We start from the raw sequence: 20,924 nt of genomic DNA on the forward strand, positions 1-20,924 counted from the left end.
TTGATCTTAGCCAAAAGGCCGAGAAGCGATAACTCCAAAGTGTTGCTTGACCGCAGCACCTTCCTGGCACGGCGTGCACTTGTGTCGGTTCCCTTTGTCCCAAACGCCTAGATGGCCGGCTCCCTTTGCAGCTCCGCCCTCTGACACGCACCTGTAGCAGGCTCACCTGAGGAAATGGTTGAAGTGGAAATGAAATAACAAAAGGGAAAGGAAAGAACTGAAGAACAAGACACAGACAGCAACATCAGCTTGCCCTGAGATTTCAGTGGGCAAACTCAGACTGACCTCTTGGTCACAGCTTTTTCTTTTGCACAGTCTCAAAAAAGCTCGGCCGTTAGACCGAGCCCCCAAAAATATGGTCAACTCATTGACGTTACTCTCCACGGAAGTCTTTAGTAAAAGGCGAAAGACTTGTGCGTTATGAAGAGAAACACGAGCAAGTACGGAAAAGTGCACGGGAGCGGCAGCCTAGGCACGTGAGCCACTGTACTCCTGGTGAGCTCTACGGATCCCCGGGGCCACGCCTCTTCGGCCTGACATCGTCCTATTATCGAAGGCCTGGCCGGCCTCAGGCGCAGGACAGAGATTTGCTCCTCCCCCTTCGGTGGCACCACCAGGGCCGTATTACACGTTTGTGACGTCGCCTCTTCTTTTTCTTCAAGCTGAAGCTGCAAGGAACAACACCGCCTGAGGCAAGGCTCGGTGCTCCTCAGCTGCTGAGCCACTGCGTTATTTTATTATTTTTTTACAAGAGAAAGAAAGCGAAGCGTGCACCATTCCCGGCGGCACTGCAGTACCGGGGCGATGCTTGGAGTGAACGGAGCTAGCTCCTTTTTCAACTCCCGCTGCCAAAAATCGGCTTAATATGTTGTCCCCATATAGAGGACATATCAGATATTAAACTGATAAGAACAGATTTTTTTTTCTTTCGAAAAGATTTATTGATACTGGATCATTGGATCATCACAACATAAGCTTCCAATATTAACATTACAATTTTACAACTTACATATCACTATTACATGCAACAATTTAATAAATAAGTGACCTTAAAACCTGTTTTTTTAAACAATTGTAAATGGTAAAAAGGATAAAATCAACATTTCCTTGTGTAAAAGGCTTATGTTCCAGTGTAAGTGATTGCGTTCAATGTCCATGTTCAGTAAAAAGGAGTGCATTAAATAAAATTTGTCCAATTCCCTCGTTGTACAGAAGCGGGGTGAGTCCCTACCAAGGATGACTCATTCCGCCGCCCCAAACAGTAGCTCTCTCGGTTCCTGTCACAGTGCTCAGAGGGGATCCCCCCCTGCTGCTCCTTCCCACCAGCCTCGCCCGGAGAGCCAGGCCGTTGCTGCTTTGACCTTTCTGTGTGTTGCTCCGGCTCCTTCGTCCGAATGGGCACAGAGGCGATGCTTCTTTGTGGCTGTATCCTAGGCCTACCGCCTGCAGCACCGGCCAGTCGGACCGTTGCTGCGGCCATCTGGAGTACAGCCACGGGGGTATTTGCTTGTGCTTTCTTACCAGCAAGTTCCTGGAGGTCCACATAGCGTCTTTGCTGGCGGTCAGGGCGAGCCACTGTTTGGCAAAGTATTTTCCTTTCAGGTTAACCCTCTGGCTCACCCCATACAGCACTAGCTGTGCTGTTAGGACCTCCCTTGCTGGTAAGTACGGGAATTACAAGGAGCCGGCCATTGCCCACTGGTCTACAGCAGCGCTGCACTCCCAGAACAGGTGCCTCACCGACTCAGGTGCGCTACAACCTTGTCGGGGGCAGATGGAGATCGCCGACATTCCTCGGGAGTGCATGACGACCTGACCGGGAGGATCTCATGAGCCATCATCGATGACAGGTCCCGGAGTCTGTTTGGGAGGGCGGAACGGTCCACATTGCGCCAAACTGTGGAGGACTCACCAAATGTGAGCCGCCGCACTGGACACACTGGTTTCCGCTCCTGCACAAACGAGGTCAGACAGCGGTGGTTAGATAAAATATGTAACACTCTGGGCTCTAACTCTCGATTTCCATTTCTAAACTTGATTGTTAAAATGAGAGTCATGAGTATGGTTTTTTTAAAAAGAAAGGCAACAGGTATGAAGTTTTAAAAGACTAAAACTGTCATTTAACACATTATAAAAAAACGTAAGAGGAATCGTTATCCAATTTCATGTGAATTGAGCTCCTCCTTCACTTCTATGGGTGAGAAGTGCAGAGGTCGAGCTCGATTCCCCACTCGGACTCTGGGCGTTGGCCTCTGCTGTAAGGTACAGTTAAGTTTTGTGTCCCTAGGGGTTGATTGCAGAGCTAATGTTAAAAAGGAGACCTCATTTGGGGAATTGGGGGGGAAAACTCTGGGTTCCTCCACAAATGAATTGTCTGAGGATATCCCAGCTTTTCCCCTCTTCTCTGAAACAATTGGCGAATCAGAGGACAATTCTGATGCAGGCCTCTTGGTTTGCTGGGCCCCGGGGAGGGAGGCATCATCGCTATCATCCTGTGGTTGGACTTCTCCACATTCTGAACTAGCTCCGCCCTCTGCCTGCATCACATCATCTTCCTCGGAACTCTCCATTGGTGTGAGTGTTGCAGGCCCCTCCCCTGCTCCCGCCTCACCTGATCCCTCTCCTCCAATCACAGGATTTGGCGGGAGATTTGAATTTTCCTGCCCAGCTTCTTCAATTAGCTCAATTACCGGTTCCTCTCGTCCGTTTTGTTTGTCCTTTTCTGCGTCCTTTCCCTTCGCAGCTTTCAGTTTGTTGGCAAAAGATTTTGGGCAATCTCTGAAGAGGTGGTTTGTCTCCCCACAAAGATTGCACTTTCTGCCATTGGTGCACTCCTCAAAGGTGTGCCCAATTTCTCTGCATTTCCCACATACTACCTGCTTACACGCTTCTGCAAGATGCCCATGCTCGCCACACTTGCGGCAAAGCTTGGGCTGACCCTGATAGTGAATATAGCCCCTGTTGTTACCCAGAACTATCACTGATGGCAGATGTTTCAGGCCTTGAAAGCCCTGGGGGTCTTGCCATTGTTGGATGGGGACCCTCCAGGCACAGTTCCAAATGCCATCTTCATCTCTCACTTTGATAGCCTGGCTTTTAACAGTGCAATATCTCCCCAACCATAAACAAATGTCATCTGCATTGACAGTTTCATTGAACATTCTGACAATAACCGTTTTCAAGGTATTGTCAGTCAGTTTCTCAACTTCAAATGCATCAAACTGGGGTTTCACATTTTCAAAGCGTGTCCAAAACTCTTTTAGTAGCATGGCAGTACGGAAACTAAGGTCAAAGCCTTTGTTAAAGGGTAGGGTCAAAATGCAATTTAACTGTTCAGGGCTAAAACCCAAGGCTTTCTGGACAAGTCTCCTGGAGAAGTCTAACCTCGACATCTCCAGGAGCTTTCCATCCACAACCTTAAGGTTGAATCGGACACTGTGGTGCCTCCGCATGCCGGCATGGCTAGCCGACATGGTGGAGGCACCACCTGTGAAAAGGCTCAAAAGAACTAAAACCTTTAAAAAGCAATAAAAGCCCTAAAACCGTAATACTAAAACAAATAGACAATAAAATATACAATAAGTGAAGGAACAACACTTACCTTACATCACGACAATGATTTCCTGGCTGTGAAGATCTAGCAACTATACTCAGTTGAAGCACTTCACATAAGGAAAAAAAAGAGAATAGTCTCCCCAAAGAAAGAAGGAACCAATGCCACAACAGGCAAGGATTCCCACTAACAGCAGGAGGCGATCGCAGTCTTAGCCAAAAGGCCGAGAAGCGATAACTCCAAAGTGTTGCTTGACCGCAGCACCTTCCTGGCACGGCGTGCACTTGTGTCGGTTCCCTTTGTCCCAAACGCCTAGATGGCCGGCTCCCTTTGCAGCTCCGCCCTCTGACACGCACCTGTAGCAGGCTCACCTGAGGAAATGGTTGAAGTGGAAATGAAATAACAAAAAGGAAAGGAAAGAACTGAAGAACAAGACACAGACAGCAACATCAGCTTGCCCTGAGATTTCAGTGGGCAAACTCAGACTGACCTCTTGGTCACAGCTTTTTCTTTTGCACAGTCTCAAAAAAGCTCGGCCGTTAGACCGAGCCTCAAAAAATATGGTCAACTCATTGACGTTACTCTCCACGGAAGTCTTTAGTAAAAGGCGAAAGACTTGTGCGTTATGAAGAGAAACACGAGCAAGTACGGAAAAGTGCACAGGAGCGGCAGCCTAGGCACGTGAGCCGCGTCACTGTACTCCTGGTGAGCTCTACGGATCCCCGGGGCCACGCCTCTTCGGCCTGACATCGTCCTATTATCGAAGGCCTGGCCGGCCTCAGGCGCAGGACAGAGATTTGCTCCTCCCCCTTCGGTGGCACCACCAGGGCCGTATTACACGTTTGTGACGTCGCCTCTTCTTTTTCTTCAAGCTGAAGCTGCAAGGAACAACACCGCCTGAGGCAAGGCTCGGTGCTCCTCAGCTGCTGAGCCACTGCGTTATTTTATTATTTTTTTACAAGAGAAAGAAAGCGAAGCGTGCACCATTCCCGGCGGCACTGCAGTACCGGGGCGATGCTTGGAGTGAACGGAGCTAGCTCCTTTTTCAACTCCCGCTGCCAAAAATTGGCTTAATATGTTGTCCTCATATAGAGGACATATCAGGTATTAAACTGATAAGAACAGATACTACACTTGATCTTAGCCAAAAGGCCGAGAAGCGATAACTCCAAAGTGTTGCTTGACCGCAGCACCTTCCTGGCACGGCGTGCACTTGTGTCGGTTCCCTTTGTCCCAAACGCCTAGATGGCCGGCTCCCTTTGCAGCTCCGCCCTCTGACACGCACCTGTAGCAGGCTCACCTGAGGAAATGGTTGAAGTGGAAATGAAATAACAAAAAGGAAAGGAAAGAACTGAAGAACAAGACACAGACAGCAACATCAGCTTGCCCTGAGATTTCAGTGGGCAAACTCAGACTGACCTCTTGGTCACAGCTTTTTCTTTTGCACAGTCTCAAAAAAGCTCGGCCGTTAGACCGAGCCCCCAAAAATATGGTCAACTCATTGACGTTACTCTCCACGGAAGTCTTTAGTAAAAGGCGAAAGACTTGTGCGTTATGAAGAGAAACACGAGCAAGTACGGAAAAGTGCGCGGGAGCGGCAGCCTAGGCACGTGAGCCGCGTCACTGTACTCCTGGTGAGCTCTACGGATCCCCGGGGCCACGCCTCTTCGGCCTGACATCGTCCTATTATCGAAGGCCTGGCCCGCCTCAGGCGCAGGACAGAGATTTGCTCCTCCCCCTTCGGTGGCACCACCAGGGCCGTATTACACGTTTGTGATGTCGCCTCTTCTTTTTCTTCAAGCTGAAGCTGCAAGGAACAACACCGCCTGAGGCAAGGCTCGGTGCTCCTCAGCTGCTGAGCCACTGCGTTATTTTATTATTTTTTTACAAGAGAAAGAAAGCGAAGCGTGCACCATTCCCGGCGGCACTGCAGTACCGGGGCGATGCTTGGAGTGAACGGAGCTAGCTCCTTTTTCAACTCCCGCTGCCAAAAATTGGCTTAATATGTTGTCCTCATATAGAGGACATATCAGATATTAAACTGATAAGAACAGATACTACACTTGATCTTAGCCAAAAGGCCGAGAAGCGATAACTCCAAAGTGTTGCTTGACCGCAGCACCTTCCTGGCACGGCGTGCACTTGTGTCGGTTCCCTTTTTCCCAAACGCCTAGATGGCCGGCTCCCTTTGCAGCTCCGCCCTCTGACACGCACCTGTAGCAGGCTCACCTGAGGAAATGGTTGAAGTGGAAATGAAATAACAAAAGGGAAAGGAAAGAACTGAAGAACAAGACACAGACAGCAACATCAGCTTGCCCTGAGATTTCAGTGGGCAAACTCAGACTGACCTCTTGGTCACAGCTTTTTCTTTTGCACAGTCTCAAAAAAGCTCGGCCGTTAGACCGAGCACCCAAAAATATGGTCAACTCATTGACGTTACTCTCCACGGAAGTCTTTAGTAAAAGGCGAAAGACTTGTGCGTTATGAAGAGAAACACGAGCAAGTACGGAAAAGTGCACGGGAGCGGCAGCCTAGGCACGTGAGCCACTGTACTCCTGGTGAGCTCTACGGATCCCCGGGGCCACGCCTCTTCGGCCTGACATCGTCCTATTATCGAAGGCCTGGCCGGCCTCAGGCGCAGGACAGAGATTTGCTCCTCCCCCTTCGGTGGCACCACCAGGGCCGTATTACACGTTTGTGACGTCGCCTCTTCTTTTTCTTCAAGCTGAAGCTGCAAGGAACAACACCGCCTGAGGCAAGGCTCGGTGCTCCTCAGCTGCTGAGCCACTGCGTTATTTTATTATTTTTTTACAAGAGAAAGAAAGCGAAGCGTGCACCATTCCCGGCGGCACTGCAGTACCGGGGCGATGCTTGGAGTGAACGGAGCTAGCTCCTTTTTCAACTCCCGCTGCCAAAAATCGGCTTAATATGTTGTCCTCATATAGAGGACATATCAGATATTAAACTGATAAGAACAGACACTACACTTGATCTTAGCCAAAAGGCCGAGAAGCGATAACTCCAAAGTGTTGCTTGACCGCAGCACCTTCCTGGCACGGCGTGCACTTGTGTCGGTTCCCTTTGTCCCAAACGCCTAGATGGCCGGCTCCCTTTGCAGCTCCGCCCTCTGACACGCACCTGTAGCAGGCTCACCTGAGGAAATGGTTGAAGTGGAAATGAAATAACAAAAGGGAAAGGAAAGAACTGAAGAACAAGACACAGACAGCAACATCAGCTTGCCCTGAGATTTCAGTGGGCAAACTCAGACTGACCTCTCGGTCACAGCTTTTTCTTTTGCACAGTCTCAAAAAAGCTCGGCCGTTAGACCGAGCCCCCAAAAATATGGTCAACTCATTGACGTTACTCTCCACGGAAGTCTTTAGTAAAAGGCGAAAGACTTGTGCGTTATGAAGAGAAACACGAGCAAGTACGGAAAAGTGCACGGGAGCGGCAGCCTAGGCACGTGAGCCGCGTCACTGTACTCCTGGTGAGCTCTACGGATCCCCGGGGCCACGCCTCTTCGGCCTGACATCGTCCTATTATCGAAGGCCTGGCCGGCCTCAGGCGCAGGACAGAGATTTGCTCCTCCCCCTTCACGACGGTCAGTCGGTGGCACCACCAGGGCCGTATTGCACGTTTGCGACGTCGCCTCTTCTTTTTCTTCAAGCTGAAGCTGCAAGGAACAACACCGCCTGAGGCAAGGCTCGGTGCTCCTCAGCTGCTGAGCCACTGCGTTACTTTATTATTTTTTTACAAGAGAAAGAAAGCGAAGCGTGCACCATTCCCGGCGGCACTGCAGTACCGGGGCGATGCTTGGAGTGAACGGAGCTAGCTCCTTTTTCAACTCCCGCTGCCAAAAATCGGCTTAATATGTTGTCCTCATATAGAGGACATATCAGATATTAAACTGATAAGAACAGATACTACACTTGATCTTAGCCAAAAGGCCGAGAAGCGATAACTCCAAAGTGTTGCTTGACCGCAGCACCTTCCTGGCACGGCGTGCACTTGTGTCGGTTCCCTTTGTCCCAAACGCCTAGATGGCCGGCTCCCTTTGCAGCTCCGCCCTCTGACACGCACCTGTAGCAGGCTCACCTGAGGAAATGGTTGAAGTGGAAATGAAATAACAAAAGGGAAAGGAAAGAACTGAAGAACAAGACACAGACAGCAACATCAGCTTGCCCTGAGATTTCAGTGGGCAAACTCAGACTGACCTCTCGGTCACAGCTTTTTCTTTTGCACAGTCTCAAAAAAGCTCGGCCGTTAGACCGAGCCCCCAAAAATATGGTCAACTCATTGACGTTACTCTCCACGGAAGTCTTTAGTAAAAGGCGAAAGACTTGTGCGTTATGAAGAGAAACACGAGCAAGTACGGAAAAGTGCACGGGAGCGGCAGCCTAGGCACGTGAGCCGCGTCACTGTACTCCTGGTGAACTCTACGGATCCCCGGGGCCACGCCTCTTCGGCCTGACATCGTCCTATTATCGAAGGCCTGGCCGGCCTCAGGCGCAGGACAGAGATTTGCTCCTCCCCCTTCACGACGGTCAGTCGGTGGCACCACCAGGGCCGTATTGCACGTTTGCGACGTCGCCTCTTCTTTTTCTTCAAGCTGAAGCTGCAAGGAACAACACCGCCTGAGGCAAGGCTCGGTGCTCCTCAGCTGCTGAGCCACTGCGTTACTTTATTATTTTTTTACAAGAGAAAGAAAGCGAAGCGTGCACCATTCCCGGCGGCACTGCAGTACCGGGGCGATGCTTGGAGTGAACGGAGCTAGCTCCTTTTTCAACTCCCGCTGCCAAAAATCGGCTTAATATGTTGTCCTCATATAGAGGACATATCAGATATTAAACTGATAAGAACAGATACTACACTTGATCTTAGCCAAAAGGCCGAGAAGCGATAACTCCAAAGTGTTGCTTGACCGCAGCACCTTCCTGGCACGGCGTGCACTTGTGTCGGTTCCCTTTGTCCCAAACGCCTAGATGGCCGGCTCCCTTTGCAGCTCCGCCCTCTGACACGCACCTGTAGCAGGCTCACCTGAGGAAATGGTTGAAGTGGAAATGAAATAACAAAAGGGAAAGGAAAGAACTGAAGAACAAGACACAGACAGCAACATCAGCTTGCCCTGAGATTTCAGTGGGCAAACTCAGACTGACCTCTCGGTCACAGCTTTTTCTTTTGCACAGTCTCAAAAAAGCTCGGCCGTTAGACCGAGCCCCCAAAAATATGGTCAACTCATTGACGTTACTCTCCACGGAAGTCTTTAGTAAAAGGCGAAAGACTTGTGCGTTATGAAGAGAAACACGAGCAAGTACGGAAAAGTGCACGGGAGCGGCAGCCTAGGCACGTGAGCCGCGTCACTGTACTCCTTGTGAACTCTACGGATCCCCGGGGCCACGCCTCTTCGGCCTGACATCGTCCTATTATCGAAGGCCTGGCCGGCCTCAGGCGCAGGACAGAGATTTGCTCCTCCCCCTTCACGACGGTCAGTCGGTGGCACCACCAGGGCCGTATTGCACGTTTGCGACGTCGCCTCTTCTTCTTCTTCAAGCTGAAGCTGCAAGGAACAACACCGCCTGAGGCAAGGCTCGGTGCTCCTCAGCTGCTGAGCCACTGCGTTACTTTATTATTTTTTTACAAGAGAAAGAAAGCGAAGCGTGCACCATTCCCGGCGGCACTGCAGTACCGGGGCGATGCTTGGAGTGAACGGAGCTAGCTCCTTTTTCAACTCCCGCTGCCAAAAATCGGCTTAATATGTTGTCCTCATATAGAGGACATATCAGATATTAAACTGATAAGAACAGATACTACACTTGATCTTAGCCAAAAGGCCGAGAAGCGATAACTCCAAAGTGTTGCTTGACCGCAGCACCTTCCTGGCACGGCGTGCACTTGTGTCGGTTCCCTTTGTCCCAAACGCCTAGATGGCCGGCTCCCTTTGCAGCTCCGCCCTCTGACACGCACCTGTAGCAGGCTCACCTGAGGAAATGGTTGAAGTGGAAATGAAATAACAAAAGGGAAAGGAAAGAACTGAAGAACAAGACACAGACAGCAACATCAGCTTGCCCTGAGATTTCAGTGGGCAAACTCAGACTGACCTCTCGGTCACAGCTTTTTCTTTTGCACAGTCTCAAAAAAGCTCGGCCGTTAGACCGAGCCCCCAAAAATATGGTCAACTCATTGACGTTACTCTCCACGGAAGTCTTTAGTAAAAGGCGAAAGACTTGTGCGTTATGAAGAGAAACACGAGCAAGTACGGAAAAGTGCACGGGAGCGGCAGCCTAGGCACGTGAGCCGCGTCACTGTACTCCTGGTGAGCTCTACGGATCCCCGGGGCCACGCCTCTTCGGCCTGACATCGTCCTATTATCGAAGGCCTGGCCGGCCTCAGGCGCAGGACAGAGATTTGCTCCTCCCCCTTCACGACGGTCAGTCGGTGGCACCACCAGGGCCGTATTGCACGTTTGTGACGTCGCCTCTTCTTTTTCTTCAAGCTGAAGCTGCAAGGAACAACACCGCCTGAGGCAAGGCTCGGTGCTCCTCAGCTGCTGAGCCACTGCGTTACTTTATTATTTTTTTACAAGAGAAAGAAAGCGAAGCGTGCACCATTCCCGGCGGCACTGCAGTACCGGGGCGATGCTTGGAGTGAACGGAGCTAGCTCCTTTTTCAACTCCCGCTGCCAAAAATCGGCTTAATATGTTGTCCTCATATAGAGGACATATCAGATATTAAACTGATAAGAACAGATACTACACTTGATCTTAGCCAAAAGGCCGAGAAGCGATAACTCCAAAGTGTTGCTTGACCGCAGCACCTTCCTGGCACGGCGTGCACTTGTGTCGGTTCCCTTTGTCCCAAACGCCTAGATGGCCGGCTCCCTTTGCAGCTCCGCCCTCTGACACGCACCTGTAGCAGGCTCACCTGAGGAAATGGTTGAAGTGGAAATGAAATAACAAAAGGGAAAGGAAAGAACTGAAGAACAAGACACAGACAGCAACATCAGCTTGCCCTGAGATTTCAGTGGGCAAACTCAGACTGACCTCTCGGTCACAGCTTTTTCTTTTGCACAGTCTCAAAAAAGCTCGGCCGTTAGACCGAGCCCCCAAAAATATGGTCAACTCATTGACGTTACTCTCCACGGAAGTCTTTAGTAAAAGGCGAAAGACTTGTGCGTTATGAAGAGAAACACGAGCAAGTACGGAAAAGTGCACGGGAGCGGCAGCCTAGGCACGTGAGCCGCGTCACTGTACTCCTGGTGAGCTCTACGGATCCCCGGGGCCACGCCTCTTCGGCCTGACATCGTCCTATTATCGAAGGCCTGGCCGGCCTCAGGCGCAGGACAGAGATTTGCTCCTCCCCCTTCACGACGGTCAGTCGGTGGCACCACCAGGGCCGTATTGCACGTTTGTGACGTCGCCTCTTCTTTTTCTTCAAGCTGAAGCTGCAAGGAACAACACCGCCTGAGGCAAGGCTCGGTGCTCCTCAGCTGCTGAGCCACTGCGTTACTTTATTATTTTTTTACAAGAGAAAGAAAGCGAAGCGTGCACCATTCCCGGCGGCACTGCAGTACCGGGCCGATGCTTGGAGTGAACGGAGCTAGCTCCTTTTTCAACTCCCGCTGCCAAAAATCGGCTTAATATGTTGTCCTCATATAGAGGACATATCAGATATTAAACTGATAAGAACAGATACTACACTTGATCTTAGCCAAAAGGCCGAGAAGCGATAACTCCAAAGTGTTGCTTGACCGCAGCACCTTCCTGGCACGGCGTGCACTTGTGTCGGTTCCCTTTGTCCCAAACGCCTAGATGGCCGGCTCCCTTTGCAGCTCCGCCCTCTGACACGCACCTGTAGCAGGCTCACCTGAGGAAATGGTTGAAGTGGAAATGAAATAACAAAAGGGAAAGGAAAGAACTGAAGAACAAGACACAGACAGCAACATCAGCTTGCCCTGAGATTTCAGTGGGCAAACTCAGACTGACCTCTCGGTCACAGCTTTTTCTTTTGCACAGTCTCAAAAAAGCTCGGCCGTTAGACCGAGCCCCCAAAAATATGGTCAACTCATTGACGTTACTCTCCACGGAAGTCTTTAGTAAAAGGCGAAAGACTTGTGCGTTATGAAGAGAAACACGAGCAAGTACGGAAAAGTGCACGGGAGCGGCAGCCTAGGCACGTGAGCCGCGTCACTGTACTCCTGGTGAGCTCTACGGATCCCCGGGGCCACGCCTCTTCGGCCTGACATCGTCCTATTATCGAAGGCCTGGCCGGCCTCAGACGCAGGACAGAGATTTGCTCCTCCCCCTTCACGACGGTCAGTCGGTGGCACCACCAGGGCCGTATTGCACGTTTGCGACGTCGCCTCTTCTTTTTCTTCAAGCTGAAGCTGCAAGGAACAACACCGCCTGAGGCAAGGCTCGGTGCTCCTCAGCTGCTGAGCCACTGCGTTACTTTATTATTTTTTTACAAGAGAAAGAAAGCGAAGCGTGCACCATTCCCGGCGGCACTGCAGTACCGGGGCGATGCTTGGAGTGAACGGAGCTAGCTCCTTTTTCAACTCCCGCTGCCAAAAATTGGCTTAATATGTTGTCCTCATATAGAGGACATATCAGATATTAAACTGATAAGAACAGATACTACACTTGATCTTAGCCAAAAGGCCGAGAAGCGATAACTCCAAAGTGTTGCTTGACCGCAGCACCTTCCTGGCACGGCGTGCACTTGTGTCGGTTCCCTTTGTCCCAAACGCCTAGATGGCCGGCTCCCTTTGCAGCTCCGCCCTCTGACACGCACCTGTAGCAGGCTCACCTGAGGAAATGGTTGAAGTGGAAATGAAACAACAAAAGGGAAAGGAAAGAACTGAAGAACAAGACACAGACAGCAACATCAGCTTGCCCTGAGATTTCAGTGGGCAAACTCAGACTGACCTCTCGGTCACAGCTTTTTCTTTTGCACAGTCTCAAAAAAGCTCGGCCGTTAGACCGAGCCCCCAAAAATATGGTCAACTCATTGACGTTACTCTCCACGGAAGTCTTTAGTAAAAGGCGAAAGACTTGTGCGTTATGAAGAGAAACACGAGCAAGTACGGAAAAGTGCACGGGAGCGGCAGCCTAGGCACGTGAGCCGCGTCACTGTACTCCTGGTGAACTCTACGGATCCCCGGGGCCACGCCTCTTCGGCCTGACATCGTCCTATTATCGAAGGCCTGGCCGGCCTCAGGCGCAGGACAGAGATTTGCTCCTCCCCCTTCACGACGGTCAGTCGGTGGCACCACCAGGGCCGTATTGCACGTTTGCGACGTCGCCTCTTCTTTTTCTTCAAGCTGAAGCTGCAAGGAACAACACCGCCTGAGGCAAGGCTCGGTGCTCCTCAGCTGCTGAGCCACTGCGTTACTTTATTATTTTTTTACAAGAGAAAGAAAGCGAAGCGTGCACCATTCCCGGCGGCACTGCAGTACCGGGGCGATGCTTGGAGTGAACGGAGCTAGCTCCTTTTTCAACTCCCGCTGCCAAAAATCGGCTTAATATGTTGTCCTCATATAGAGGACATATCAGATATTAAACTGATAAGAACAGATACTACACTTGATCTTAGCCAAAAGGCCGAGAAGCGATAACTCCAAAGTGTTGCTTGACCGCAGCACCTTCCTGGCACGGCGTGCACTTGTGTCGGTTCCCTTTGTCCCAAACGCCTAGATGGCCGGCTCCCTTTGCAGCTCCGCCCTCTGACACGCACCTGTAGCAGGCTCACCTGAGGAAATGGTTGAAGTGGAAATGAAATAACAAAAGGGAAAGGAAAGAACTGAAGAACAAGACACAGACAGCAACATCAGCTTGCCCTGAGATTTCAGTGGGCAAACTCAGACTGACCTCTCGGTCACAGCTTTTTCTTTTGCACAGTCTCAAAAAAGCTCGGCCGTTAGACCGAGCCCCCAAAAATATGGTCAACTCATTGACGTTACTCTCCACGGAAGTCTTTAGTAAAAGGCGAAAGACTTGTGCGTTATGAAGAGAAACACGAGCAAGTACGGAAAAGTGCACGGGAGCGGCAGCCTAGGCACGTGAGCCGCGTCACTGTACTCCTGGTGAGCTCTACGGATCCCCGGGGCCACGCCTCTTCGGCCTGACATCGTCCTATTATCGAAGGCCTGGCCGGCCTCAGGCGCAGGACAGAGATTTGCTCCTCCCCCTTCACGACGGTCAGTCGGTGGCACCACCAGGGCCGTATTGCACGTTTGCGACGTCGCCTCTTCTTTTTCTTCAAGCTGAAGCTGCAAGGAACAACACCGCCTGAGGCAAGGCTCGGTGCTCCTCAGCTGCTGAGCCACTGCGTTACTTTATTATTTTTTTACAAGAGAAAGAAAGCGAAGCGTGCACCATTCCCGGCGGCACTGCAGTACCGGGGCGATGCTTGGAGTGAACGGAGCTAGCTCCTTTTTCAACTCCCGCTGCCAAAAATCGGCTTAATATGTTGTCCTCATATAGAGGACATATCAGATATTAAACTGATAAGAACAGATACTACACTTGATCTTAGCCAAAAGGCCGAGAAGCGATAACTCCAAAGTGTTGCTTGACCGCAGCACCTTCCTGGCACGGCGTGCACTTGTGTCGGTTCCCTTTGTCCCAAACGCCTAGATGGCCGGCTCCCTTTGCAGCTCCGCCCTCTGACACGCACCTGTAGCAGGCTCACCTGAGGAAATGGTTGAAGTGGAAATGAAATAACAAAAGGGAAAGGAAAGAACTGAAGAACAAGACACAGACAGCAACATCAGCTTGCCCTGAGATTTCAGTGGGCAAACTCAGACTGACCTCTCGGTCACAGCTTTTTCTTTTGCACAGTCTCAAAAAAGCTCGGCCGTTAGACCGAGCCCCCAAAAATATGGTCAACTCATTGACGTTACTCTCCACGGAAGTCTTTAGTAAAAGGCGAAAGACTTGTGCGTTATGAAGAGAAACACGAGCAAGTACGGAAAAGTGCACGGGAGCGGCAGCCTAGGCACGTGAGCCGCGTCACTGTACTCCTGGTGAACTCTACGGATCCCCGGGGCCACGCCTCTTCGGCCTGACATCGTCCTATTATCGAAGGCCTGGCCGGCCTCAGGCGCAGGACAGAGATTTGCTCCTCCCCCTTCACGACGGTCAGTCGGTGGCACCACCAGGGCCGTATTGCACGTTTGCGACGTCGCCTCTTCTTTTTCTTCAAGCTGAAGCTGCAAGGAACAACACCGCCTGAGGCAAGGCTCGGTGCTCCTCAGCTGCTGAGCCACTGCGTTACTTTATTATTTTTTTACAAGAGAAAGAAAGCGAAGCGTGCACCATTCCCGGCGGCACTGCAGTACCGGGGCGATGCTTGGAGTGAACGGAGCTAGCTCCTTTTTCAACTCCCGCTGCCAAAAATCGGCTTAATATGTTGTCCTCATATAGAGGACATATCAGATATTAAACTGATAAGAACAGATACTACACTTGATCTTAGCCAAAAGGCCGAGAAGCGATAACTCCAAAGTGTTGCTTGACCGCAGCACCTTCCTGGCACGGCGTGCACTTGTGTCGGTTCCCTTTGTCCCAAACGCCTAGATGGCCGGCTCCCTTTGCAGCTCCGCCCTCTGACACGCACCTGTAGCAGGCTCACCTGAGGAAATGGTTGAAGTGGAAATGAAACAACAAAAGGGAAAGGAAAGAACTGAAGAACAAGACACAGACAGCAACATCAGCTTGCCCTGAGATTTCAGTGGGCAAACTCAGACTGACCTCTCGGTCACAGCTTTTTCTTTTGCACAGTCTCAAAAAAGCTCGGCCGTTAGACCGAGCCCCCAAAAATATGGTCAACTCATTGACGTTACTCTCCACGGAAGTCTTTAGTAAAAGGCGAAAGACTTGTGCGTTATGAAGAGAAACACGAGCAAGTACGGAAAAGTGTACAGGAGCGGCAGCCTAGGCACGTGAGCCGCGTCACTGTACTCCTGGTGAGCTCTACGGATCCCCGGGGCCACGCCTCTTCGGCCTGACATCGTCCTATTATCGAAGGCCTGGCCGGCCTCAGGCGCAGGACAGAGATTTGCTCCTCCCCCTTCACGACGGTCAGTCGGTGGCACCACCAGGGCCGTATTGCACGTTTGCGACGTCGCCTCTTCTTTTTCTTCAAGCTGAAGCTGCAAGGAACAACACCGCCTGAGGCAAGGCTCGGTGCTCCTCAGCTGCTGAGCCACTGCGTTACTTTATTATTTTTTTACAAGAGAAAGAAAGCGAAGCGTGCACCATTCCCGGCGGCACTGCAGTACCGGGGCGATGCTTGGAGTGAACGGAGCTAGCTCCTTTTTCAACTCCCGCTGCCAAAAATCGGCTTAATATGTTGTCCTCATATAGAGGACATATCAGATATTAAACTGATAAGAACAGATACTACACTTGATCTTAGCCAAAAGGCCGAGAAGCGATAACTCCAAAGTGTTGCTTGACCGCAGCACCTTCCTGGCACGGCGTGCACTTGTGTCGGTTCCCTTTGTCCCAAACGCCTAGATGGCCGGCTCCCTTTGCAGCTCCGCCCTCTGACACACACCTGTAGCAGGCTCACCTGAGGAAATGGTTGAAGTGGAAATGAAATAACAAAAGGGAAAGGAAAGAACTGAAGAACAAGACACAGACAGCAACATCAGCTTGCCCTGAGATTTCAGTGGGCAAACTCAGACTGACCTCTCGGTCACAGCTTTTTCTTTTGCACAGTCTCAAAAAAGCTCGGCCGTTAGACCGAGCCCCCAAAAATATGGTCAACTCATTGACGTTACTCTCCACGGAAGTCTTTAGTAAAAGGCGAAAGACTTGTGCGTTATGAAGAGAAACACGAGCAAGTACGGAAAAGTGCACGGGAGCGGCAGCCTAGGCACGTGAGCCGCGTCACTGTACTCCTGGTGAGCTCTACGGATCCCCGGGGCCACGCCTCTTCGGCCTGACATCGTCCTATTATCGAAGGCCTGGCCGGCCTCAGGCGCAGGACAGAGATTTGCTCCTCCCCCTTCACGACGGTCAGTCGGTGGCACCACCAGGGCCGTATTGCACGTTTGCGACGTCGCCTCTTCTTTTTCTTCAAGCTGAAGCTGCAAGGAACAACACCGCCCGAGGCAAGGCTCGGTGCTCCTCAGCTGCTGAGCCACTGCGTTACTTTATTATTTTTTTACAAGAGAAAGAAAGCGAAGCGTGCACCATTCCCGGCGGCACTGCAGTACCGGGGCGATGCTTGGAGTGAACGGAGCTAGCTCCTTTTTCAACTCCCGCTGCCAAAAATCGGCTTAATATGTTGTCCTCATATAGAGGACATATCAGATATTAAACTGATAAGAACAGATACTACACTTGATCTTAGCCAAAAGGCCGAGAAGCGATAACTCCAAAGTGTTGCTCGACCGCAGCACCTTCCTGGCACGGCGTGCACTTGTGTGGGTTGCCTTTGTCCCAAACGCCTAGATGGCCGGCTCCCTTTGCACCTCCGCCCTCTGACACGCACCTGTAGCAGGCTCACCTGAGGAAATGGTTGAAGTGGAAATGAAATAACAAAAAGGAAAGGAAAGAACTGAAGAACAAGACACAGACAGCAACATCGCAACATCAGCTTGCCCTGAGATTTCAGTGGGCAAACTCAGACTGACCTCTTGGTCACAGCTTTTTCTTTTGTACAGTCTCAAAAAAGCTCGGCCGTTAGACCGAGCCCCCAAAAATATGGTCAACTCATTGACGTTACTCTCCACGGAAGTCTTTAGTAAAAGGCGAAAGACTTGTGCGTTATGAAGAGAAACACGAGCAAGTATGGAAAAGAGCACGGGAGCGGCAGCCTAGGCACGTGAGCCGCGTCACTGTACTCCTGGTGAGCTCTACGGATCCCCGGGGCCACGCCTCTTCGGCCTGACATCGTCCTATTATCGAAGGCCTGGCCGGCCTCAGGCGCAGGACAGAGATTTGCTCCTCCCCCTTCACGACGGCCAGTCGGTGGCACCACCAGGGCCGTATTACACGTTTGTGACGTCGCCTCTTCTTTTTCTTCAAGCTGAAGCTGCAAGGAACAACACCGCCTGAGGCAAGGCTCGGCGCTCCTCAGCTGCTGAGCCACTGCGTTATTGTATTATTTTTTTACAAGAGAAAGAAAGCGAAGCGTGCACCATTCCCGGCGGCACTGCAGTACCGGGGCGATGCTTGGAGTGAACGGAGCTAGCTCCTTTTTCAACTCCCGCTGCCAAAAATCGGCTTAATATGTTGTCCTCATATAGAGGACATATCAGATATTAAACTGATAAGAACAGATACTACACTTGATCTTAGCCAAAAGGCCGAGAAGCGATAACTCCAAAGTGTTGCTTGACCGCAGCACCTTCCTGGCACGGCGTGCACTTGTGTCGGTTCCCTTTGTCCCAAACGCCTAGATGGCCGGCTCCCTTTGCAGCTCCGCCCTCTGACACGCACCTGTAGCAGGCTCACCTGAGGAAATGGTTGAAGTGGAAATGAAATAACAAAAGGGAAAGGAAAGAACTGAAGAACAAGACACAGACAGCAACATCAGCTTGCCCTGAGATTTCAGTGGGCAAACTCAGACTGACCTCTCGGTCACAGCCTTTTCTTTTGCACAGTCTCAAAAAAGCTCGGCCGTTAGACCGAGCCCCCAAAAATATGGTCAACTCATTGACGTTACTCTCCACGGAAGTCTTTAGTAAAAGGCGAAAGACTTGTGCGTTATGAAGAGAAACACGAGCAAGTACGGAAAAGTGCACGGGAGCGGCAGCCTAGGCACGTGAGCCGCGTCACTGTACTCCTGGTGAGCTCTACGGATCCCCGGGGCCACGCCTCTTCGGCCTGACATCGTCCTATTATCGAAGGCCTGGCCGGCCTCAGGCGCAGGACAGAGATTTGCTCCTCCCCCTTCACGACGGTCAGTCGGTGGCACCACCAGGGCCGTATTGCACGTTTGCGACGTCGCCTCTTCTTTTTCTTCAAGCTGAAGCTGCAAGGAACAACACCGCCTGAGGCAAGGCTCGGTGCTCCTCAGCTGCTGAGCCACTGCGTTACTTTATTATTTTTTTACAAGAGAAAGAAAGCGAAGCGTGCACCATTCCCGGCGGCACTGCAGTACCGGGGCGATGCTTGGAGTGAACGGAGCTAGCTCCTTTTTCAACTCCCGCTGCCAAAAATCGGCTTAATATGTTGTCCTCATATAGAGGACATATCAGATATTAAACTGATAAGAACAGATACTACACTTGATCTTAGCCAAAAGGCCGAGAAGCGATAACTCCAAAGTGTTGCTTGACCGCAGCACCTTCCTGGCACGGCGTGCACTTGTGTCGGTTCCCTTTGTCCCAAACGCCTAGATGGCCGGCTCCCTTTGCAGCTCCGCCCTCTGACACGCACCTGTAGCAGGCTCACCTGAGGAAATGGTTGAAGTGGAAATGAAATAACAAAAGGGAAAGGAAAGAACTGAAGAACAAGACACAGACAGCAACATCAGCTTGCCCTGAGATTTCAGTGGGCAAACTCAGACTGACCTCTCGGTCACAGCTTTTTCTTTTGCACAGTCTCAAAAAAGCTCGGCCGTTAGACCGAGCCCCCAAAAATATGGTCAACTCATTGACGTTACTCTCCACGGAAGTCTTTAGTAAAAGGCGAAAGACTTGTGCGTTATGAAGAGAAACACGAGCAAGTACGGAAAAGTGCACGGGAGCGGCAGCCTAGGCACGTGAGCCGCGTCACTGTACTCCTGGTGAGCTCTACGGATCCCCGGGGCCACGCCTCTTCGGCCTGACATCGTCCTATTATCGAAGGCCTGGCCGGCCTCAGGCGCAGGACAGAGATTTGCTCCTCCCCCTTCACGACGGTCAGTCGGTGGCACCACCAGGGCCGTATTGCACGTTTGCGACGTCGCCTCTTCTTTTTCTTCAAGCTGAAGCTGCAAGGAACAACACCGCCTGAGGCAAGGCTCGGCGCTCCTCAGCTGCTGAGCCACTGCGTTATTGTATTATTTTTTTACAAGAGAAAGAAAGCGAAGCGTGCACCATTCCCGGCGGCACTGCAGTACCGGGGCGATGCTTGGAGTGAACGGAGCTAGCTCCTTTTTCAACTCCCGCTGCCAAAAATCGGCTTAATATGTTGTCCTCATATAGAGGACATATCAGATATTAAACTGATAAGAACAGATACTACACTTGATCTTAGCCAAAAGGCCGAGAAGCGATAACTCCAAAGTGTTGCTTGACCGCAGCACCTTCCTGGCACGGCGTGCACTTGTGTCGGTTCCCTTTGTCCCAAACGCCTAGATGGCCGGCTCCCTTTGCAGCTCCGCCCTCTGACACGCACCTGTAGCAGGCTCACCTGAGGAAATGGTTGAAGTGGAAATGAAATAACAAAAGGGAAAGGAAAGAACTGAAGAACAAGACACAGACAGCAACATCAGCTTGCCCTGAGATTTCAGTGGGCAAACTCAGACTGACCTCTCGGTCACAGCCTTTTCTTTTGCACAGTCTCAAAAAAGCTCGGCCGTTAGACCGAGCCCCCAAAAATATGGTCAACTCATTGACGTTACTCTCCACGGAAGTCTTTAGTAAAAGGCGAAAGACTTGTGCGTTATGAAGAGAAACACGAGCAAGTACGGAAAAGTGCACGGGAGCGGCAGCCTAGGCACGTGAGCCGCGTCACTGTACTCCTGGTGAGCTCTACGGATCCCCGGGGCCACGCCTCTTCGGCCTGACATCGTCCTATTATCGAAGGCCTGGCCGGCCTCAGGCGCAGGACAGAGATTTGCTCCTCCCCCTTCACGACGGTCAGTCGGTGGCACCACCAGGGCCGTATTGCACGTTTGCGACGTCGCCTCTTCTTTTTCTTCAAGCTGAAGCTGCAAGGAACAACACCGCCTGAGGCAAGGCTCGGTGCTCCTCAGCTGCTGAGCCACTGCGTTACTTTATTATTTTTTTACAAGAGAAAGAAAGCGAAGCGTGCACCATTCCCGGCGGCACTGCAGTACCGGGGCGATGCTTGGAGTGAACGGAGCTAGCTCCTTTTTCAACTCCCGCTGCCAAAAATCGGCTTAATATGTTGTCCTCATATAGAGGACATATCAGATATTAAACTGATAAGAACAGATACTACACTTGATCTTAGCCAAAAGGCCGAGAAGCGATAACTCCAAAGTGTTGCTTGACCGCAGCACCTTCCTGGCACGGCGTGCACTTGTGTCGGTTCCCTTTGTCCCAAACGCCTAGATGGCCGGCTCCCTTTGCAGCTCCGCCCTCTGACACGCACCTGTAGCAGGCTCACCTGAGGAAATGGTTGAAGTGGAAATGAAATAACAAAAGGGAAAGGAAAGAACTGAAGAACAAGACACAGACAGCAACATC

The 20,924-nt window shown here is 51.3% G+C and overlaps 37 non-coding genes and 1 pseudogene across 37 annotated transcripts; all 38 read right to left on the reverse strand.

The window, feature by feature from the left end:
- Positions 1–324: 324 nt before the first annotated feature.
- Positions 325–440, reverse strand: LOC133437327 (U5 spliceosomal RNA). Its single transcript, XR_009780774.1, has one exon. It is a non-coding gene; the product is annotated as a U5 spliceosomal RNA (small nuclear RNA).
- A 323-nt stretch (positions 441–763) lies between these two features.
- Positions 764–940, reverse strand: LOC133437319 (U2 spliceosomal RNA; annotated as a pseudogene).
- A 3,143-nt stretch (positions 941–4,083) lies between these two features.
- Positions 4,084–4,198, reverse strand: LOC133437324 (U5 spliceosomal RNA). The gene has a single exon (XR_009780772.1). It is a non-coding gene; the product is annotated as a U5 spliceosomal RNA (small nuclear RNA).
- A 328-nt stretch (positions 4,199–4,526) lies between these two features.
- LOC133437296 (U2 spliceosomal RNA) lies at positions 4,527–4,717 on the reverse strand. Its single transcript, XR_009780757.1, has one exon. It is a non-coding gene; the product is annotated as a U2 spliceosomal RNA (small nuclear RNA).
- A 294-nt stretch (positions 4,718–5,011) lies between these two features.
- Positions 5,012–5,127, reverse strand: LOC133437328 (U5 spliceosomal RNA). Its single transcript, XR_009780775.1, has one exon. It is a non-coding gene; the product is annotated as a U5 spliceosomal RNA (small nuclear RNA).
- Positions 5,128–5,455: 328 nt separating this feature from the next.
- LOC133437350 (U2 spliceosomal RNA) lies at positions 5,456–5,646 on the reverse strand. The gene has a single exon (XR_009780797.1). It is a non-coding gene; the product is annotated as a U2 spliceosomal RNA (small nuclear RNA).
- A 294-nt stretch (positions 5,647–5,940) lies between these two features.
- LOC133437326 (U5 spliceosomal RNA) lies at positions 5,941–6,056 on the reverse strand. The gene has a single exon (XR_009780773.1). It is a non-coding gene; the product is annotated as a U5 spliceosomal RNA (small nuclear RNA).
- A 323-nt stretch (positions 6,057–6,379) lies between these two features.
- On the reverse strand, positions 6,380–6,570 carry LOC133437303 (U2 spliceosomal RNA). The gene has a single exon (XR_009780764.1). It is a non-coding gene; the product is annotated as a U2 spliceosomal RNA (small nuclear RNA).
- A 294-nt stretch (positions 6,571–6,864) lies between these two features.
- On the reverse strand, positions 6,865–6,980 carry LOC133437329 (U5 spliceosomal RNA). Its single transcript, XR_009780776.1, has one exon. It is a non-coding gene; the product is annotated as a U5 spliceosomal RNA (small nuclear RNA).
- Positions 6,981–7,321: 341 nt separating this feature from the next.
- On the reverse strand, positions 7,322–7,512 carry LOC133437252 (U2 spliceosomal RNA). The gene has a single exon (XR_009780715.1). It is a non-coding gene; the product is annotated as a U2 spliceosomal RNA (small nuclear RNA).
- Positions 7,513–7,806: 294 nt separating this feature from the next.
- LOC133437330 (U5 spliceosomal RNA) lies at positions 7,807–7,922 on the reverse strand. The gene has a single exon (XR_009780777.1). It is a non-coding gene; the product is annotated as a U5 spliceosomal RNA (small nuclear RNA).
- Positions 7,923–8,263: 341 nt separating this feature from the next.
- On the reverse strand, positions 8,264–8,454 carry LOC133437263 (U2 spliceosomal RNA). The gene has a single exon (XR_009780726.1). It is a non-coding gene; the product is annotated as a U2 spliceosomal RNA (small nuclear RNA).
- A 294-nt stretch (positions 8,455–8,748) lies between these two features.
- On the reverse strand, positions 8,749–8,864 carry LOC133437331 (U5 spliceosomal RNA). Its single transcript, XR_009780778.1, has one exon. It is a non-coding gene; the product is annotated as a U5 spliceosomal RNA (small nuclear RNA).
- A 341-nt stretch (positions 8,865–9,205) lies between these two features.
- On the reverse strand, positions 9,206–9,396 carry LOC133437275 (U2 spliceosomal RNA). The gene has a single exon (XR_009780737.1). It is a non-coding gene; the product is annotated as a U2 spliceosomal RNA (small nuclear RNA).
- A 294-nt stretch (positions 9,397–9,690) lies between these two features.
- On the reverse strand, positions 9,691–9,806 carry LOC133437332 (U5 spliceosomal RNA). The gene has a single exon (XR_009780779.1). It is a non-coding gene; the product is annotated as a U5 spliceosomal RNA (small nuclear RNA).
- Positions 9,807–10,147: 341 nt separating this feature from the next.
- On the reverse strand, positions 10,148–10,338 carry LOC133437286 (U2 spliceosomal RNA). Its single transcript, XR_009780748.1, has one exon. It is a non-coding gene; the product is annotated as a U2 spliceosomal RNA (small nuclear RNA).
- A 294-nt stretch (positions 10,339–10,632) lies between these two features.
- On the reverse strand, positions 10,633–10,748 carry LOC133437334 (U5 spliceosomal RNA). Its single transcript, XR_009780781.1, has one exon. It is a non-coding gene; the product is annotated as a U5 spliceosomal RNA (small nuclear RNA).
- A 341-nt stretch (positions 10,749–11,089) lies between these two features.
- LOC133437295 (U2 spliceosomal RNA) lies at positions 11,090–11,280 on the reverse strand. The gene has a single exon (XR_009780756.1). It is a non-coding gene; the product is annotated as a U2 spliceosomal RNA (small nuclear RNA).
- Positions 11,281–11,574: 294 nt separating this feature from the next.
- Positions 11,575–11,690, reverse strand: LOC133437335 (U5 spliceosomal RNA). Its single transcript, XR_009780782.1, has one exon. It is a non-coding gene; the product is annotated as a U5 spliceosomal RNA (small nuclear RNA).
- Positions 11,691–12,031: 341 nt separating this feature from the next.
- Positions 12,032–12,222, reverse strand: LOC133437467 (U2 spliceosomal RNA). Its single transcript, XR_009780909.1, has one exon. It is a non-coding gene; the product is annotated as a U2 spliceosomal RNA (small nuclear RNA).
- Positions 12,223–12,516: 294 nt separating this feature from the next.
- On the reverse strand, positions 12,517–12,632 carry LOC133437336 (U5 spliceosomal RNA). The gene has a single exon (XR_009780783.1). It is a non-coding gene; the product is annotated as a U5 spliceosomal RNA (small nuclear RNA).
- Positions 12,633–12,973: 341 nt separating this feature from the next.
- LOC133437298 (U2 spliceosomal RNA) lies at positions 12,974–13,164 on the reverse strand. The gene has a single exon (XR_009780759.1). It is a non-coding gene; the product is annotated as a U2 spliceosomal RNA (small nuclear RNA).
- Positions 13,165–13,458: 294 nt separating this feature from the next.
- Positions 13,459–13,574, reverse strand: LOC133437337 (U5 spliceosomal RNA). The gene has a single exon (XR_009780784.1). It is a non-coding gene; the product is annotated as a U5 spliceosomal RNA (small nuclear RNA).
- A 341-nt stretch (positions 13,575–13,915) lies between these two features.
- Positions 13,916–14,106, reverse strand: LOC133437310 (U2 spliceosomal RNA). Its single transcript, XR_009780766.1, has one exon. It is a non-coding gene; the product is annotated as a U2 spliceosomal RNA (small nuclear RNA).
- Positions 14,107–14,400: 294 nt separating this feature from the next.
- LOC133437338 (U5 spliceosomal RNA) lies at positions 14,401–14,516 on the reverse strand. The gene has a single exon (XR_009780785.1). It is a non-coding gene; the product is annotated as a U5 spliceosomal RNA (small nuclear RNA).
- A 341-nt stretch (positions 14,517–14,857) lies between these two features.
- On the reverse strand, positions 14,858–15,048 carry LOC133437321 (U2 spliceosomal RNA). Its single transcript, XR_009780771.1, has one exon. It is a non-coding gene; the product is annotated as a U2 spliceosomal RNA (small nuclear RNA).
- Positions 15,049–15,342: 294 nt separating this feature from the next.
- Positions 15,343–15,458, reverse strand: LOC133437339 (U5 spliceosomal RNA). The gene has a single exon (XR_009780786.1). It is a non-coding gene; the product is annotated as a U5 spliceosomal RNA (small nuclear RNA).
- A 341-nt stretch (positions 15,459–15,799) lies between these two features.
- Positions 15,800–15,990, reverse strand: LOC133437333 (U2 spliceosomal RNA). The gene has a single exon (XR_009780780.1). It is a non-coding gene; the product is annotated as a U2 spliceosomal RNA (small nuclear RNA).
- A 294-nt stretch (positions 15,991–16,284) lies between these two features.
- On the reverse strand, positions 16,285–16,400 carry LOC133437340 (U5 spliceosomal RNA). Its single transcript, XR_009780787.1, has one exon. It is a non-coding gene; the product is annotated as a U5 spliceosomal RNA (small nuclear RNA).
- Positions 16,401–16,741: 341 nt separating this feature from the next.
- Positions 16,742–16,932, reverse strand: LOC133437344 (U2 spliceosomal RNA). Its single transcript, XR_009780791.1, has one exon. It is a non-coding gene; the product is annotated as a U2 spliceosomal RNA (small nuclear RNA).
- A 302-nt stretch (positions 16,933–17,234) lies between these two features.
- Positions 17,235–17,350, reverse strand: LOC133437341 (U5 spliceosomal RNA). Its single transcript, XR_009780788.1, has one exon. It is a non-coding gene; the product is annotated as a U5 spliceosomal RNA (small nuclear RNA).
- Positions 17,351–17,691: 341 nt separating this feature from the next.
- LOC133437358 (U2 spliceosomal RNA) lies at positions 17,692–17,882 on the reverse strand. Its single transcript, XR_009780803.1, has one exon. It is a non-coding gene; the product is annotated as a U2 spliceosomal RNA (small nuclear RNA).
- Positions 17,883–18,176: 294 nt separating this feature from the next.
- On the reverse strand, positions 18,177–18,292 carry LOC133437342 (U5 spliceosomal RNA). The gene has a single exon (XR_009780789.1). It is a non-coding gene; the product is annotated as a U5 spliceosomal RNA (small nuclear RNA).
- Positions 18,293–18,633: 341 nt separating this feature from the next.
- On the reverse strand, positions 18,634–18,824 carry LOC133437370 (U2 spliceosomal RNA). The gene has a single exon (XR_009780814.1). It is a non-coding gene; the product is annotated as a U2 spliceosomal RNA (small nuclear RNA).
- Positions 18,825–19,118: 294 nt separating this feature from the next.
- On the reverse strand, positions 19,119–19,234 carry LOC133437343 (U5 spliceosomal RNA). The gene has a single exon (XR_009780790.1). It is a non-coding gene; the product is annotated as a U5 spliceosomal RNA (small nuclear RNA).
- Positions 19,235–19,575: 341 nt separating this feature from the next.
- LOC133437381 (U2 spliceosomal RNA) lies at positions 19,576–19,766 on the reverse strand. The gene has a single exon (XR_009780825.1). It is a non-coding gene; the product is annotated as a U2 spliceosomal RNA (small nuclear RNA).
- Positions 19,767–20,060: 294 nt separating this feature from the next.
- On the reverse strand, positions 20,061–20,176 carry LOC133437345 (U5 spliceosomal RNA). Its single transcript, XR_009780792.1, has one exon. It is a non-coding gene; the product is annotated as a U5 spliceosomal RNA (small nuclear RNA).
- Positions 20,177–20,517: 341 nt separating this feature from the next.
- LOC133437392 (U2 spliceosomal RNA) lies at positions 20,518–20,708 on the reverse strand. Its single transcript, XR_009780836.1, has one exon. It is a non-coding gene; the product is annotated as a U2 spliceosomal RNA (small nuclear RNA).
- Positions 20,709–20,924: the final 216 nt, after the last annotated feature.

This window comes from Cololabis saira, unplaced genomic scaffold (genome assembly GCF_033807715.1).
Source record: "Cololabis saira isolate AMF1-May2022 unplaced genomic scaffold, fColSai1.1 scf082, whole genome shotgun sequence".
NCBI lineage: Eukaryota > Metazoa > Chordata > Actinopteri > Beloniformes > Belonidae > Cololabis > Cololabis saira.